The sequence below is a fragment of the Chinchilla lanigera genome, unplaced genomic scaffold (assembly GCF_000276665.1).
Source record: "Chinchilla lanigera isolate Chin_1 unplaced genomic scaffold, ChiLan1.0 scaffold00006, whole genome shotgun sequence".
In the NCBI taxonomy this organism is placed as follows: Eukaryota; Metazoa; Chordata; class Mammalia; order Rodentia; family Chinchillidae; genus Chinchilla; species Chinchilla lanigera.
The window spans coordinates 33,345,087-33,359,801 of NW_004955407.1; the positions used below are offsets into that span (position 1 = coordinate 33,345,087).

Genomic DNA, 14,715 nt, shown 5'->3' on the forward strand with positions numbered 1-14,715 from the left:
GAAAATTAATGGAGACAGAGGGGAGACAGAGGGGAAAGCCAAAACCTCTAGTGAGGTTATTTAAGACTGACTTGTGTCTTGGACAGCTCTGACTGGCATGGAGAGTTCTCATGATTCCTGGACCTGGTCTGCATCCCTCTTCCTTTCCTCTTCTTGCTTAGCTCTGCCGGCTGAGGACTCGCATCTGGGGGTTTCCTTTGCTCCTTGCCCGCATCTTCCTGTGCTGCCTTTGGGAGGACCCAGCACCCTCTGGGCAGACCTGGAGAAAGATTACAGCCGTGGTCTCTGATGTCAGCCTGAGCTCTGGCAGCCCACTGCGGAGACTCAGGATTTTGGCTGGGGTTCTCAGCTGGGGGTCTGAGGCTTCCATCGGAGATGAAGTGTCAGTGGTCAGGAGGGACTTGTGGGGAAAGGGCACTGTCTGGGGCCTGGAGACCACCACACTGCTGCCACAGGACGAGGCTGGGTCACTGCCCCTCTTCACTGAGTCTCAGTTTCTTCTAAGGAAGGTGCTGAGCACACCTGCCTCTCTCACACTTTGGGAGAGAGCAAGAGAGGTGAGAAGTGATGCCGTCCACACAGCCAAGGGATTTGCCCGGACAGTAGCCTGGACAAGACTCACCAAAGATTGTGCTTCTACTCAGACATCAGTTTTTTCTTCCAGCGCAGGCTCAAAAACATGGTGCTGTTTCTAGGTGAGGCAAATCTGACATGGGAATGACTCAGAACTTCACATGCATTGTTTCATCTGTTGCAGATTGATTTCTTTCTGATACATCAGAGTTTGAACTCAGGGAGGAGGCAAAGTGCCGGCTGATTTTCCTTCGGGTCTCTCATTAACATTTTAAGCACTTCAAAGTGCACTGTTCTGTGGTAGTAAGGACGTGTTACTTCCAGAACTTTTTAAAACCACCCAAAACAGAACATACACATCTATCAAGCAGTCGCTCTTCATTCTCCTCACCTCCTTGCTCCAGCCCCGGCGACCACAGATCTGCACTCTATCTCTAAAAGTCTGCCTACTCTGTTTTTTTTTTTTTTTTTTTTGGTACCAGGAATTGAACTCAGGACTTTGCGCTTGCCAGGCAGGTGCTTGTGCCGCTGAGCCATACCCCCGGCCCGAGTTTGCCTACTCTGGACATTTCATATAAATGGATTCAGAACATGCGGCCTTTGGTGGCTGGCTTCTTTCACTTTCCATAATATTTTCAAGATTCATCCATGTTGTAGCTCCTTTCAATTCTTCCTTCCTTTTCATGGCTGAATAATATTTTATTGCACAGATGTGTCTTATTTTATTTCTTTATTCATTAACGAACATTTGTTTTTTTCCTCACCTTTTGGCTCTTGTGAATAGGATTACCATACCCATTCCGGTCTAAATGTTTGTTTCAACACCTGCTTTCAATTCTCCGGGGCCTACACCAAGGGCAGCCTTGCTGGTCATGTGTACTTCTGTGCTTGGGCTTACTGATAGACTTGCCACAGTGCTGTCCACGTTTTGCATTTGCATCAGTAGTGTGTGAGACTTCCAACTTCTCCTGGATAATGTTTTGTTTAACACTTGGTTTATTAATGCAACGACCCTTTTTGGGTCTGGCCTGGTGTCCTGGGCCATCTGACTGCTTGCTCCCTGTCTTTCTTGCTGTGGCCAGAGGTCCTAGAGCAGCCAGTATGTCACCCATTCTGATCCCCTCGGCGGCTTCTCTGGGTGGGTCACCTTGGACACTCATTTGGATAAGTGTTCTAGAGCCGTAGTGCTGATCCTGATAAGGAGGACATGGGACCTCTTGGGAAGTTATGGAGGCGGAGACAGCTCTGCCTAGCACAGAGAGTTCTTATGATTCCTGGACCAGGTCTGCATCCCTCCTCCTTTCCCCTTGTTGCTTAGCTCTGCCGGCTGAGGACTCGCATCTGGGGGTTTCCTTTGCTCCTTGCCCGCATCTTCCTGTGTCTTCCTGTAATGGGCCTCCTGGCACTCCTGGATTTTCTCATGTGCAAGACACCAATCTTCCACTCTCTTTTCTACTCCACACCCTTTACTCCTGCTCTGTTCCTAGGAGGGGACTTTGTTGTCGTTTGGGGGAGAAGAAAGGACATCCCAGTTTGTCCTTAAACATGTGGCCATGAACTCATAAAAACTCCCACAATAATCCACAACGACTCATTTGTATGCAACCAACCAGGCTGAATCATCCAAGGAAATGTATCATTTAATCTCAGTGTTCCGTTGTGATACAAAAAAGTGAGGTCAAAGGATTGCCCAGTCAGCTGGTGTGACCTTGAGCACCCAGCCACATTTCCTTTCCTCTAAGCTGGGAGCAGGAACCCTCGCTAGAGAGCCCCACGCCCGGGTCATCGGGAGGGTCTGACTCTGAGTCCCTACCCTGATAGCCTCTTTCACGGGGCAGCATTTTTATCCCTAGGGTCGAGTGGAGAGTCCTTGCTGTTTGTTGTCATAATTGCCTTGAGCAGACGTTCCCCGGCCCCCTCCTCACTGCCCTTTGTAAGGGGCTGCTGTGAGGAACACCAGCCATTTTGGAAGAGCAGGCCTGGCCCAAACCACCTTGGTGGATGGCTACCTCAGGAAGAGGTTGAGGAGACAGTGATGTCTGACAAGAATCCTCAGCTCTGACTGGGGAATGTTGACAGAAAGTGTTTCTGGCGCCCAGATGCATTCCGTTTTGGGTTTTTAGTTTTTCACAAGCTATTACAGGAAACAGTGTTTTCAAAAACAACGTTGTCCCTGGCCCAGTGGCACCCGGTCATTCCATGTGAGCAGTCCCCATTCGCTGAGGGAAAGCCCAAAATATGCAGGCACATGAGCCACTGGCTCGGCACATGAGGCCGCATAATTTTCGCTGCCCGTGGCTAGGTGTTCTGGCAAGAGCTCAGCCAGGTGTTTAGGAATCAGCCTGCAGGCCTGACTTTTGGCCCTTTCCAGGCCCGTGGGGTCTCTGTGGGCTCAGAATTCCAAAGACAAAGGTACATTCTAGGACCTGCTCAGAACCAAGAAGGGGCGTGCTTCACATTCATGGAAATTCTATTTGGACACTGAAGCTGGTGTAGACCTGGCAGGGATTCTACACCACAGTGATTTCCATGTGGAGGTTACCAATCCGAGGAGTGGGAAGAGGCACTAATAGAGGAATGGTCAGTGTAATCTTTTCTTGCCAGCTTTTTTTTTTCCTTTTCAGCCAATGAAAAAGACAGATGTTAATGTTTTTGGCCACATGGCCCAGAATTGAACTGCTTGCTTAGAAAATGTCAGTGTACCTCAATTCTCAAGGTTGACATTTGGTGTTGGATTTGGAGAATGAAAAGTGGAGAAAAAAGAAGTGGAGAGGAACCTAGGATGGATTAATATTTCTTTTCCTTCCCTCATCTCCTCCCTTTCTGCTCTAGGCTGACAAGAAGGTAAATAAATAATGGACGTTTGGTCTGAGGGCGCCCTGGGTGGAAACGGTAGTGTGCAGAGATGGCTGGAGAGGGAGCCTTTTGTCTCTGAGCTGCCTGGCTGTGTCCCCGGCTCCCAGCCTTGACCACATACGCAGCACGTGCCTCAGGGTACACCCCACAGCACACACAACCCACATCCTCGTACCTCCCTCTCTCCTGTATGCCACGCATGCAGACCACCTCCTAACGCCTCACACAGGTCGTAGATGTACACCATGTACCTTCACACACACACATCTCACACACATGCCACGCACATACACCACACACACACTACACGCTACACCCCCCCACATTATGCACTCACATATCACACACACACACACACACACACACACACACACACACCCAGAGGCTGCTGAGACAAGCCTGTCCCGGGTCCCTCACGGCACCCTGTTCCTTGCCCAGCAAGTAAGGCGAATGCTGGGAAAAGATCAGCAGGTGCGTTAGCTTCCTAGCGCTGATGCGACAGAGTTCCACCATGGGGTGTGTTAAACAACAGGAAGGTATTGTCTCACGCTCTGGAGGCCAGGTCTGACAGCTGTGAAGGAGAATGAGAATCTTCTGGTCTCTTGCCTGGCTCCTGGTGGTTGCTGGCAATCTCCAGTGTTCTCTGGCCTAGGGATACACGCTGAGATGCCTGCCTTCGCCTTCACATGGTATTCTCCCGGCAGGGACATCTCTGTCCAGATTTCCCTCCTCACATTGGGTTAGGGCCCATGTGACTCCTACTTGACCTCACTTTAATGTATATCTGCAAGGTCTCTATTTCCAAATAAGGCGACATTCTAATGTACTAGGGAGTTAGAATTTCAACATATGACTTTGAGGGAGAGAATATAGCTTAAACCCTAAACTGGGAACACAGGTTCTCTCCCTCCTGGGGCTTACTTTGGACTCTGGACTAAAGACTTAGGGCTTGGCTACATGTCTCAAAAACAAACAAGCTGTCCAGGGTCTTGAGCAGGTCAGGGGCTTCATTTTCTGAGGAATGCAAAGGTCAGCGAAGACCTATGCCCGACTCTTCAAGAGGCTTAGGGCTTGGTCACAGGAAAGCTTGACAATCATTCAGGCCGCCATGGCTGCCAGCGCCGTTTAATGGTTACTGTCCATTTTGGCGTCACAACAAAACCACCTTGAGGGGCAGGTCTGGTAAGAATTCCCATCTTAGAAGAGAAAGAAACTTGTGCATAGATGATGCCATCAGCTGGAATTGGAGCTATGGTCCTCAGCTACCGCATGTGGCCTTCTCCGGAAGTAGAGCCGGGGACATAGAACTGGAGGGGCTCCTATGTCCCTCACATTTGGGGGGCTCTGGAAAGGTTTTGTGAAGCTGGTCCATTGAGCAGGCCTCGGAGGGAGGGAGCTGAGGGGCAGGGGAGATTTTTAAAAAATGGACACTTTATGGCTGTACACATTTATGAGGTGGGGCTTGCAGTTTTGATACACGTACACATTGTATAACGGTCAAATTAGGTTGTAAGTGTATCCATCACCTGACACCTTATCATTTCTTGGTGGTGAGAAGTTCTCAGAGGGCTTTCCTGGCTATTTGGAAACAGGGATACAGTGCCTTATTGTTAACCCTGGCCAGCCTGCTGTTTTCCTCCTGTCTAACTGCGACTTTGTATCCACGGCCCCTTTTTTTCTCTCCCTGCCTCTCCTTCCTGTCTCTGGTAACCATTGTTCTGCCCTCTGCTTTCTTCCTGCTCAGCTTTTTAAAGATTCCACCTACAAACGAGCTGGTGTGGTGTTTGCCTTTCTGTGAGTGGCTTACTTCACTTCACGCAGTGCCCTCGCTTTAATCCGTACTGTCTCGAATGATGGCATTTCATTGCGTCTTATGGCTGAAGAGTATCTCATTGTAAAGGGACCATATTTTCTTTACCACTGTCTGGTCTCTTCCAGCTCCTGGCTGTTGAGCGTAGGGCACAGTGGACATGGGTGGGCAGGTGACAGTTATGCGCACAGGCTGCCAATTGGAAGTGTCCTGGTCCCACCAAAACTGCCCAGTCCCATGTCGAACGTGGAGACGTGGATTCTCACCCGCTCTGTGTTACCCATTGCCACCTGTGTCACCCACTGACCTCAGTCTCTATCCAAAAATAGAAAGCCCTTACAGCTCAAACCCAGTCCTTGAGGTCAGCAGAATTCCTCCTCTAAACTCTCCTCTTTTGACACAAATTCCTCCCATATCTTTGGTACACGTCAGTTAATGCAAATAAATCTGGAGGATAACAAAGCTGGCCTCTTAATTTCATTACAGGCTCCTGTCCCGCCCCCAGGGCTCAACCCCTCTGGGTCCTAGTCAATATGGGTGGGCTCTGACTCCAGGATGACAGCGACCTGCAGGTCAGGTGTGCTCTGACCTCCTGGAGCCTTCCCATAGCAGAGTTGAGCCAGCGCAGGTCTCCAGCCCCATTCCCGCTCCCTCATTTTCCCAGGCTTAGATGGCTCCAGAGCGCACGTGGGACCTTGGCAGGCAGGACCAGGACGGAGCGGGGAGGCTGCAAATGTCTGCAGAGCCCTGCGCTGTTTCCAGATGCATTCCCATGCATTATTTACTCTGGGATCTTACAAGAGCTCTTTGGGGCGCCAGCCAGATAAGACATTCCCATTTTACAGCTGGGAGAAAGATCCCTCTGTGACTTATGCAAGATCCCACCGTCTTGCCCAGGTTGGACTCAAACCTGCAATCCTCCTGCCTCAGCCTCCCATAGTGCTGGGGTTACAGGTGTGTGCAACCATGCTATGCCAAGCGAGAGGCAGCTTCTTGAGAGAGGATGCCCATGGAGCAGAGGGAGAGTGCTGCTTACAAGAATGGGAGCTCCCAAGAGGGGTCTGTGTTTCTTTTACGCATGGCTTCTCTGGGGGAAGGGATGGTGCCCACTGTCGCAGCTTGGACAAGAGGATTTGTGTGTTGCATTTAAACATAAGAGGAAAGACAAAGCCCATCTTTGGGACAACTGGCAGAATGGCTTCAGCCAAGGACTATTCCTAAGAGACATTTACCAGCTCTCTCCCGGATCTTTTCATTGTTTTGCCTACATTTCAATCACAGCCCCGTGGGAAGCCTCTTCTTTTTATTGAAATACAGACTCAGTGGGGAGGCACATACCTCAGGGGGCTGAGGCCAGGCCTGCTGCCTGGTGAGTGCTCTTCCGCCTGTCCCCAGGGGAGGGAAGAATTTGGCTTGGAGCAGCTCTGACCTCGGGATGACCTCAGGGAGAGAGCTGCAAGATCTGGGCCCACAGATCCCAAGTGTCTGCAGAGTCAGATGCACAGGAAGGCCAGACGGGCAGCTCAGAGGAAGGCTCTGGTCCCCTCCCCCAGCCTCCCTGTGTCATGCCAGGCTTGGATTGCGGAGTTGCGGCCCGGCCAGCCACCCAGACTCAGTCTCTGGCCCCTGTCCCTGGGAAATCAGGGACCATCTTGAGGGGCTGAACCAGGGTGAGTGTAGACCTGTGGTGACGCCCACTTCTCCCCATCAAGTTCTCAAATATATGTGAGTGGTGCCGTGAATAACACAACAATCAAAACGTTTCATTGGTCTCATTTAATATATAGTCATGTAACACATGCTAACATTTAACCTTGACCAACATTTAATGGAGACTAAAAATAACAGGGACAAATGAAATGATTTAACTCTGCTACTGGCTGAATTGTATCCCGCCAAGGCCCATGGATATATCAAAGTGTAAACCCCTAGCCCCTCAGAATGTGACTTAACTTGGAGATTGGGTCTTTGGAGATGTGATTAAGTTAGAACAAGGTTGTTTGAGTGTCCCTACTAGGGCATCTGGACACACAGAAATGCCAGAAAAAGTACTGTGAAGACACACAAGAAGGCAGCTGTCTGCAAGATAAAGAGTGAGGCCTTGAGAGAAACCAGTCCAGCCATACCTTGACCTTGGACTGCTGACCTCCAGAACTGAGACGGGACATTTCTGCTATTTAAGCCAGTCAGTCCATGGTGCTTTGTTATGGTAGCCAAGCTGACCAGTATGGTCACTGAAGGAGGTGTCCTGCTTGATGGCCTAGTGTTGTCCCACCGCCAGGTCACTGTGTGACATACCTGATGGTTGACACTCTTGAGCTGAGATGCTTGTCCTTGGCTGGTGGATCCCTTAGATTTTTTAGGGAGGACCATGGCTGGCCACCACTAGCCCACCTTGCCCCTGCCCCTGCCTCTGGCCTTTGATCTGGGCGCCAATTTTCACTAAGGCTTGTCTCGCAAAATGGTGTCATTATTATTATTGACAGCTGGAGTTATTATTAGAACTATTATTATAGCCATATGGGATATCTCAGTCGTGAACTCTTGGCCTAACTATGTGGTTGGGTCAGAGTGATCTAATTTTTCACCCGTCTCTTCTGCACAGATGATCAAATTAGCCTTTTTAATCTGTGTCCTGATAGATTCTTCAACATGCAGGTGCTTTTAAAAGGAGTAATCTAAGCTCCAAGTATAAGCTTAGAGTGGTTCTATCCTCCAGTAGATGGTCCTTTAATTTTTTTAATAAAAGCTGTGTCTCATGGGTTATACACAAAGGCCTTTGTAAGCTTTATAAGTCCTCCGAGATTCAGAAACATACTAGAATGAAACTAGAAGACCAGGATAAAGTGCAGTTGTGATTTCCACTTGAACTAGAAGGAGATGGAGTTTGCAATGGGAGGATTGAGGGTGGCTTCAGGGCTGGTTTTATTCAAGTGTTCACTGGAGTTTGTTGTTGTGAAATTGTCACTGGGTGGCTACTGCAGAACGCTGTGACCCAGAACACACGCAGTGTGTACCCCAGCCAATCCGCACAGTGCTCTTCCAAATAGGTTCTTTGATCTCAATACTTCTACACCTTTTATAAAAAGATTGGTGTGTGTAGTGATCCATCCAGCTCTAGAAGTTAGTAGCCATCTAGCTGTAGAAGTTATCCAAGAGACACTGGATGTCGTTCAGTAGACTTACCATGAATATGTTGTAATGTGTTCCAATTCTTGGAAACACACAGCGTGAATGCTGTAAACAGCAATTCTCTATTAAGCACAACGTTTACAGAGTAGAACACTCTGCTCTTCCACCTACCTGAATAGGCACCTGATTCTGATTGTTAAATAGCCCCGTACAATTGGCATGAAGAACTCCATCTTCCTTTTTTTTGTTGTTTTAGTGTATAAGAGGGCAATAAACATATGGTCAGTTCCTGAACTGTATCACATTGGAAAGAATTTACCTCCAAACCAGCTCCCCCCACAAAAAATAGTTCTTGTTAGAGACAGAAGAGTATGATAAACAGAGTTTACAGAAGATGATCTCCTCTCTGCTCCTGCTGGGGTCTTCTATCATCACTAATGCCATGGATTATCAGATCATATTTGCCTTTGGGAGAAAGTTTCTGAAATTATTAATTTCCCCAGATGTGGGTTTTTTGTGCTCTCGAGCCTCCTCTGTCATGTTTGAATCAGTCACAGCCTGAGGACATGGAGAGAGGAAGAGAAGAAGGGGTGGAGGCTGGTCCTTTGGGAAGTAGAGAGCCGGATGGAAGAGATGGGTTCTGAGCAACAGGCTTGAAAGATTCAGGTAGCGAACGAATGTGTACTGAGCAGCTCCAATGTTCCAGGCAAGGTTTTCGGCAGGTGTTCAGCAGGAAACAACAGACACAACCCTGCTGCCGTGGTACCTGTGTAGTTTTGAGGTTATAGAGCAAAAGAATGAAAGTTGCGAGAGAAGGAAAGGTTGGAAAGGATGAGTATTGTATACAGAATGGCTTCATTTATATTTCCATTCATCAGCACTTACTGACCACCTAACGGGTGGTTTTGTGTAAGATGCTGGGAACCTGGGGGTGACCGTGCCCCATGTCTTGGATGGAGGACCTCAAAGTGTGCACACAGGTGCTCTAGGCAGTGTGGCCGAGCTCTGGTACAGGTAGCTCAGAAGAAGAAGTGGCAAATTGTACTAGAGAAGGTGTGATGGCGCAACACAAGGCAGGGCGAAGGGGAGAGGAGGAGGGTTCTCGGTAGCGGGCCTCCGTTGTGGGAAGGGCACAAGAAGAAGGCTGTTAGGCGGGGAGGCCTGGAGGTGGGAGGCCAGATGGGAACTGCGGTTTGTTTTAATCACTGAGACATGAAGGAGGCCACGTCCAGGTTCAGAGAGTAACTCAGAATTGCATTTGAAGTTGATGATTTCCGTGTGCTTGTTCAGGATCATGTTCTTAAACAGAAAATGCCCATTAGCAAACCAATTAAGGCTTTTTGTAGGCAGGACCATAATTTGTTGAGTTTCAGAAGACTTACACTGCATTCTTCTGGCCTCTAAATATATTGATTGAGTTTGGGCTTGCTAAGAAATTCAAGAATCTGCACTTCACTCATAAAAGTGAAATAAAAAAAAATGTTAACAGGAAGGCAGCCATGACTACAATAATCAGAAGTCTTTTGTCCACAAACCACTTTGGTTGACAGTAAGAGACTAAACATTATTCTAATCAGCAGAGAAATTATTAATAGCTGCTGCTTTTTTATAGTTCTTTGCTGTCAGTCTCTGGGGAAGAGGGAGAAGCAGAAAGGCTTTGAAGGGCACCAGTAGTGCTTCTTCCTTTTCCATTTTCTCTTCCCCAACTCTTATTCCCAAAAGGAAAATCTGGGCCCGTGTCCAGGTGAGATGAAGGAGGAGCAAGGGGAATGGGAGGCAGGTGAATAAGCAATGACAAGAGGCCAGGGTCCTTACATATTTCCTGGTATGTTTTCACTCTTATTTTAACTTTTCACAGATTGTTTGTTTGGGTTTTTTTTTTTTGTTGTTGTTTTTCTTTCAGTACCAGGAATAGAACTCACGACCTTGTGCTTGCCAGGCAGGTGCTTTGCCGCTGAGCTAAATCCCCAGCCCCAACTTTTCACAGATTGTGATTGGGTGAACTTGGAGCTCCAAAACACACCCTATACCTTGTTTCACATCCCTAGTCTTGCACTTGGCAGACATCAGAATCCCTTAAAGAAAAGTTTGAAAATTGCATATTCTCAGCTCCATCCAGCCCCTTTCCTGGGCATTCTGTTCCCCTAGATGTGGCTAGAAATACAATCTGCATTTTCTAAAGTTCTGCAGGTGACCTGGATGCATTACCTGGGCTGAGGCACTGACTTGGACCTCACTTGTGTGCTTTGGGGTCCTATTTTAACTGTAAATAGCCCTGCTCTGGACTTTGCACGGCTCTGGGTTAACTGCTTTGAGTAGGCTGCTTCCCCCAATACAAAGCAGGTTTAGGGTGCTTGTCTGGTGTGGAGAGATGGGGCTTAAGAGAGGCCTCTGAAGGAATATTCTGGAAGGAGTTTGGGTGTTCCGTAGGTAAGGCAAAGGGGGCAAAGTAGAGGATGTCTAGGTCATAGGAGAAGCTTCTAGAAATGAGAAGGGAGGGCTCTAAAGATACCCTCAGGCCCACACCCTTGGACCCCTGGACACACTTACCTCCGCCACACTCCTCTGTGGTGGTTGGGGCATGCCAGCCTGACAAAGACATACCTGGTAAGAAACCATAGCTCAACCGTGTAAGACCGGTACTTTTCCACTCCGTATGTTGGTTGGTGTTGCTGTAACTACTGACAAGTACTCCTGTGTGACCTCACTGAACACTGGGCCTCTCTGGAGGAAACTTTAGGTGTTGGCTGTGTCCTGTGAAGTAGCATTATGACTCTAGAGTGGTTGCTACAGATATATTTCTTTCTCTCTCTGAGTCATTTGCCATCCTCCGTTTTCTTCGGTCTGTGTTGGCTGCTCCTCTTCAGCAATTTGTAATGAGGCTTAAACCTGCTGCCTGCCTCCCAGCCTTCTTACTGCCCTCTGGAGCTGGTTATTGTTACAGTGGAGGACTCTTCCCACCGGTCTGATCTTAAAACTAACACAGTTTGAGCACAATGAGTCTGCCTCTTCAACAGCAATGCCCACTCCCCCGTCCCAGGGTCTGTTGCTTTCTTCATAAGAGTGAAGCATGTGTTTCCTCTCCTGGTTCCTCTTTATTTCTCTGCCCCTCCTCCTTTTCTGCCCCTCCAGGGGTAGGCCGGACATTCTCTCTTTGGGGGCCGTGTATCTGATCAGTATTTTAGTACTGACTGGCAGAAGATTTTGATCAAGTTCAGATATCCCTTGTGAGTCCCCACCATCATTTTACAGTTAGTGCTGCAAGACCAAGACCCATCCACTAGCCTCACGACTGTTCTCTTTCTGGGGTGAGCCCAGCACAGAGGCAGGTCTGCATCAGCACGTTAGGGCCTGAGGGAGACAGAGCCAAAAGAGACTCCTTCCATTTTAAGAAGGGATGACTTAATCAGTATAGAATTTTCTTTCTTTCTTGTGACACAATAAAGGATGCATTCTAGCATCCTTTAGTATCAGGGACCCAGGCTCCTTCTGTCTTACTGCTTTGTTATTTCCAGGGTGTTGCTCTCTTTTGCATGACCTAAGATGGCGTACAGCTGTATCTTGATCCAGGCGGTAGGGATTCTTTAAAGATCCGATTCAGAAGTTGCTGCATCACTTCCACTCTCATCCTATTGGCTAGCATTTAGTCACATGACCATACCTATAGCAAGTAAGGATGGGAAATGCGGTATTCATCTGCACATCTGGGAATTCTGCACATCTGGGAAACCTTTACTATTAGAGGCTTCAAAAGATAAATGTTTCATGTATGTGGGAGAAGAAGACTGTTTCCCTAAGTCTGGTCATAGATCAGATGACCAGGTGGTCATCTGGATGGTCATAGATCAAGCTTATTGTTTCTGTTGTTTTGTCTGTCTTATCTGTCAATAATTGAAATGTATTAACAATGAAAATTTCCCTTTGTGATAGTAATTTGTCAATTTCCCAAGTCTTTCTATCAATTTTTGTTTTGTATATTTTGAGGCTGTTAGATGCATTTATGTTTAGAATTGTCATGTATTCATAGAGAACAAACTTTCTTGTCTGTATTGAGCAATCCTCCGTACCGTTACATGTTTTTTCTCTTAAAGTATATTCTAATCTGATATTGACTAGTGTCTGCTCTGTTTTACTCCTTTATTTCCAAATTTTCAAGTTTTCATACTCTAGATATCTTTTATAACTAGTATGTAGGTAGATTTTTAAAAAAAAATCCAACTGGTACAACTTCTGTCTTTTAACTGGTAAATTTAGAACATTTATATTTATTGATTTTTAATGTATTCAAACTTGTTTCTACTTTTTAAGTGTCAATTTTGATTAAAATTTATGTTTCTATAATTTAGAAAATTTTAGATCTAGATTTTTTTTAGCAAAATAACTTGTATGTCTTTATGTCCTTGGAGTATACTCCACCTCCAATATTAATATTCACAAAAATGAATTTCTAAGATATACAATCCCCATTAATTCACATATGTTTTGCAGCTTCTTCTGGATTCACTTTTCTTATTTGAGTATCACTTGCACAAAAAATATGTTTTAACGTGGATCTTAGCCTGGTAAACTTCTTCATGAGAATATTTTTCATTGCACTCTCACATTTGAATGACAATCTTGCCAGAAATTCAATTCTAGTTTCAAAGTACTTCCTATAGAGCTTTGAAACCCACATTCCATTATTATTGTTATTATTATTATTAAATTTTGCATTCAATCCTATGATTAAAAAATGTGAGATCCACTTGATTCTTATTCTTCCTCTTCTGCCTCCTCCTCTTCTTCTTCTCCTCTTCCTCCTCCTTCTCCTTCTTTCTCCTTTTTTGCACTCTTTCGAAGAATTTGCAAGTTTTTCTCTCTAAGTTTGGAATTCCTAAATTTACTTCTAATGTGCCTTGGTGTGGAATTTTTCTTCTTTCTTTTTTGTTAATCCATGCAATAATTTAACTTGAAGTTATGTATCTTTAATTGTGGGAAATTTATTCCTGTGAATTCTTCATGTATTTCCCTTTCTCCACTTTGATATCTCCCTTCTGTGATTCTTGTGCTGGAATTTCTACTTCCATTCTCCAACTCTCTTAACTTTCCTTTTGTGTTTTCTATGTTGGACTCTTTACCTGCATGCTTCCTGATTTTCCAGTTGATGACTTCATTCGTCAACTTTCTCCGTTTAACCACTAAGAGCATTTATTGTAGCTTTATTCCCATTATGTAGTTTCATACCTTATATTTCTTCCATTCTTGTTTCATATTGCTATGTTCAGATGAACAAAGAGAGAGAAAGGCTAAATCCGGAGGGAGAACCTCAAACAGGACACCTCCACTTGGTATCTCACACGGAGCAATTCTTGAGGCAAGAGCTACCCTATTAGGTTCTTCAGGGAGAAAGCACAGAAAGAGCCCTGCACAGTGCAATCCCCTCTGCCCTGGGATTGGGGAGGAAAATGAGGTTACTCAGCCTTCTCTTGTTTTCTGCAGTGTTTCACTAGAACAGTGCTCTGGGCTGCCCTGATTTTACTTTCACACCAGAAGCATGGGTCATTGCTGCCCACTTCTCAAGGGAAAGGGAGGATATTGCTTGCCCCAAGGTAATAGTGGGGGAGAAGAGTGGTCTCTGCTTTTTCTGCTCTGTCCTCCTCCAGTAGCACTAGCAACAACTCCAGAGTGCAATGACGACCACACACATGCAGAAGCTGTTCTTCCAGGGTTCTCATACTGTGTGTGTGTGTGTGTGTGTGTGTTTTCCCTTTAGTCTCTCCATTTTCAGCTTCCTGCCTTAATCAGGTTGACCCTGTAGTGGTTTATATGAAATATCCATCTTGGCAGGAATTAGACCCTCAGCATAACACTTGGCAACCCTGTTGCATTAGGGGTTCTCCAGAGAAGCACAGGGTATATGTATAGATATGGCTCTAAAGAGATTTATATAAGGAACTGGCTCATGCAACTATGGGGGCTGGAAAATCTAATACTTGCACAGGGGGTTGGCAGTCTGAAGACCCAGGAAAGGCCATGATTCAGGTTGACTTTGAAGGCTACCTGCTGTAGGTCAGGAAGAGCCAGTGTTGCAGATGAAGTCCGTTCTTTCTTGCTTAGGGGATGTTGTTCTTTGCGTTTCATTTGGGCCTTTGACTTTTTGTGTCCAAGTTGGGCTCACTCACATTACAATAGGCAATCTACTATTCCAAGTCCATGGAGATGAATGTTGATTCCAGGCAACACTCATGGCTTGTGTCTAGATGTTCTGTCAAAGCCTCATGCGGTCATAGATAGGTTTGTTTGGCGGTGTCTGGATCTGGAGTGTGTGATGCTGGGATGAAGTGTGTGTGATTACTAAATTAGTT

At 46.5% G+C, this 14,715-nt stretch overlaps 1 long non-coding RNA gene across 1 annotated transcript in view; it reads left to right on the plus strand.

Moving 5' to 3' along the window:
* Positions 1–3,031: 3,031 nt before the first annotated feature.
* LOC102025760 overlaps positions 3,032–14,715 on the plus strand; it is a 31,577-nt gene continuing 19,893 nt past the window's right edge. The window contains exon 1 of the long non-coding RNA XR_259600.2: positions 3,032–3,153. This is a non-coding gene — a long non-coding RNA (uncharacterized LOC102025760). The remainder of the gene's footprint in view (positions 3,154–14,715) is intronic.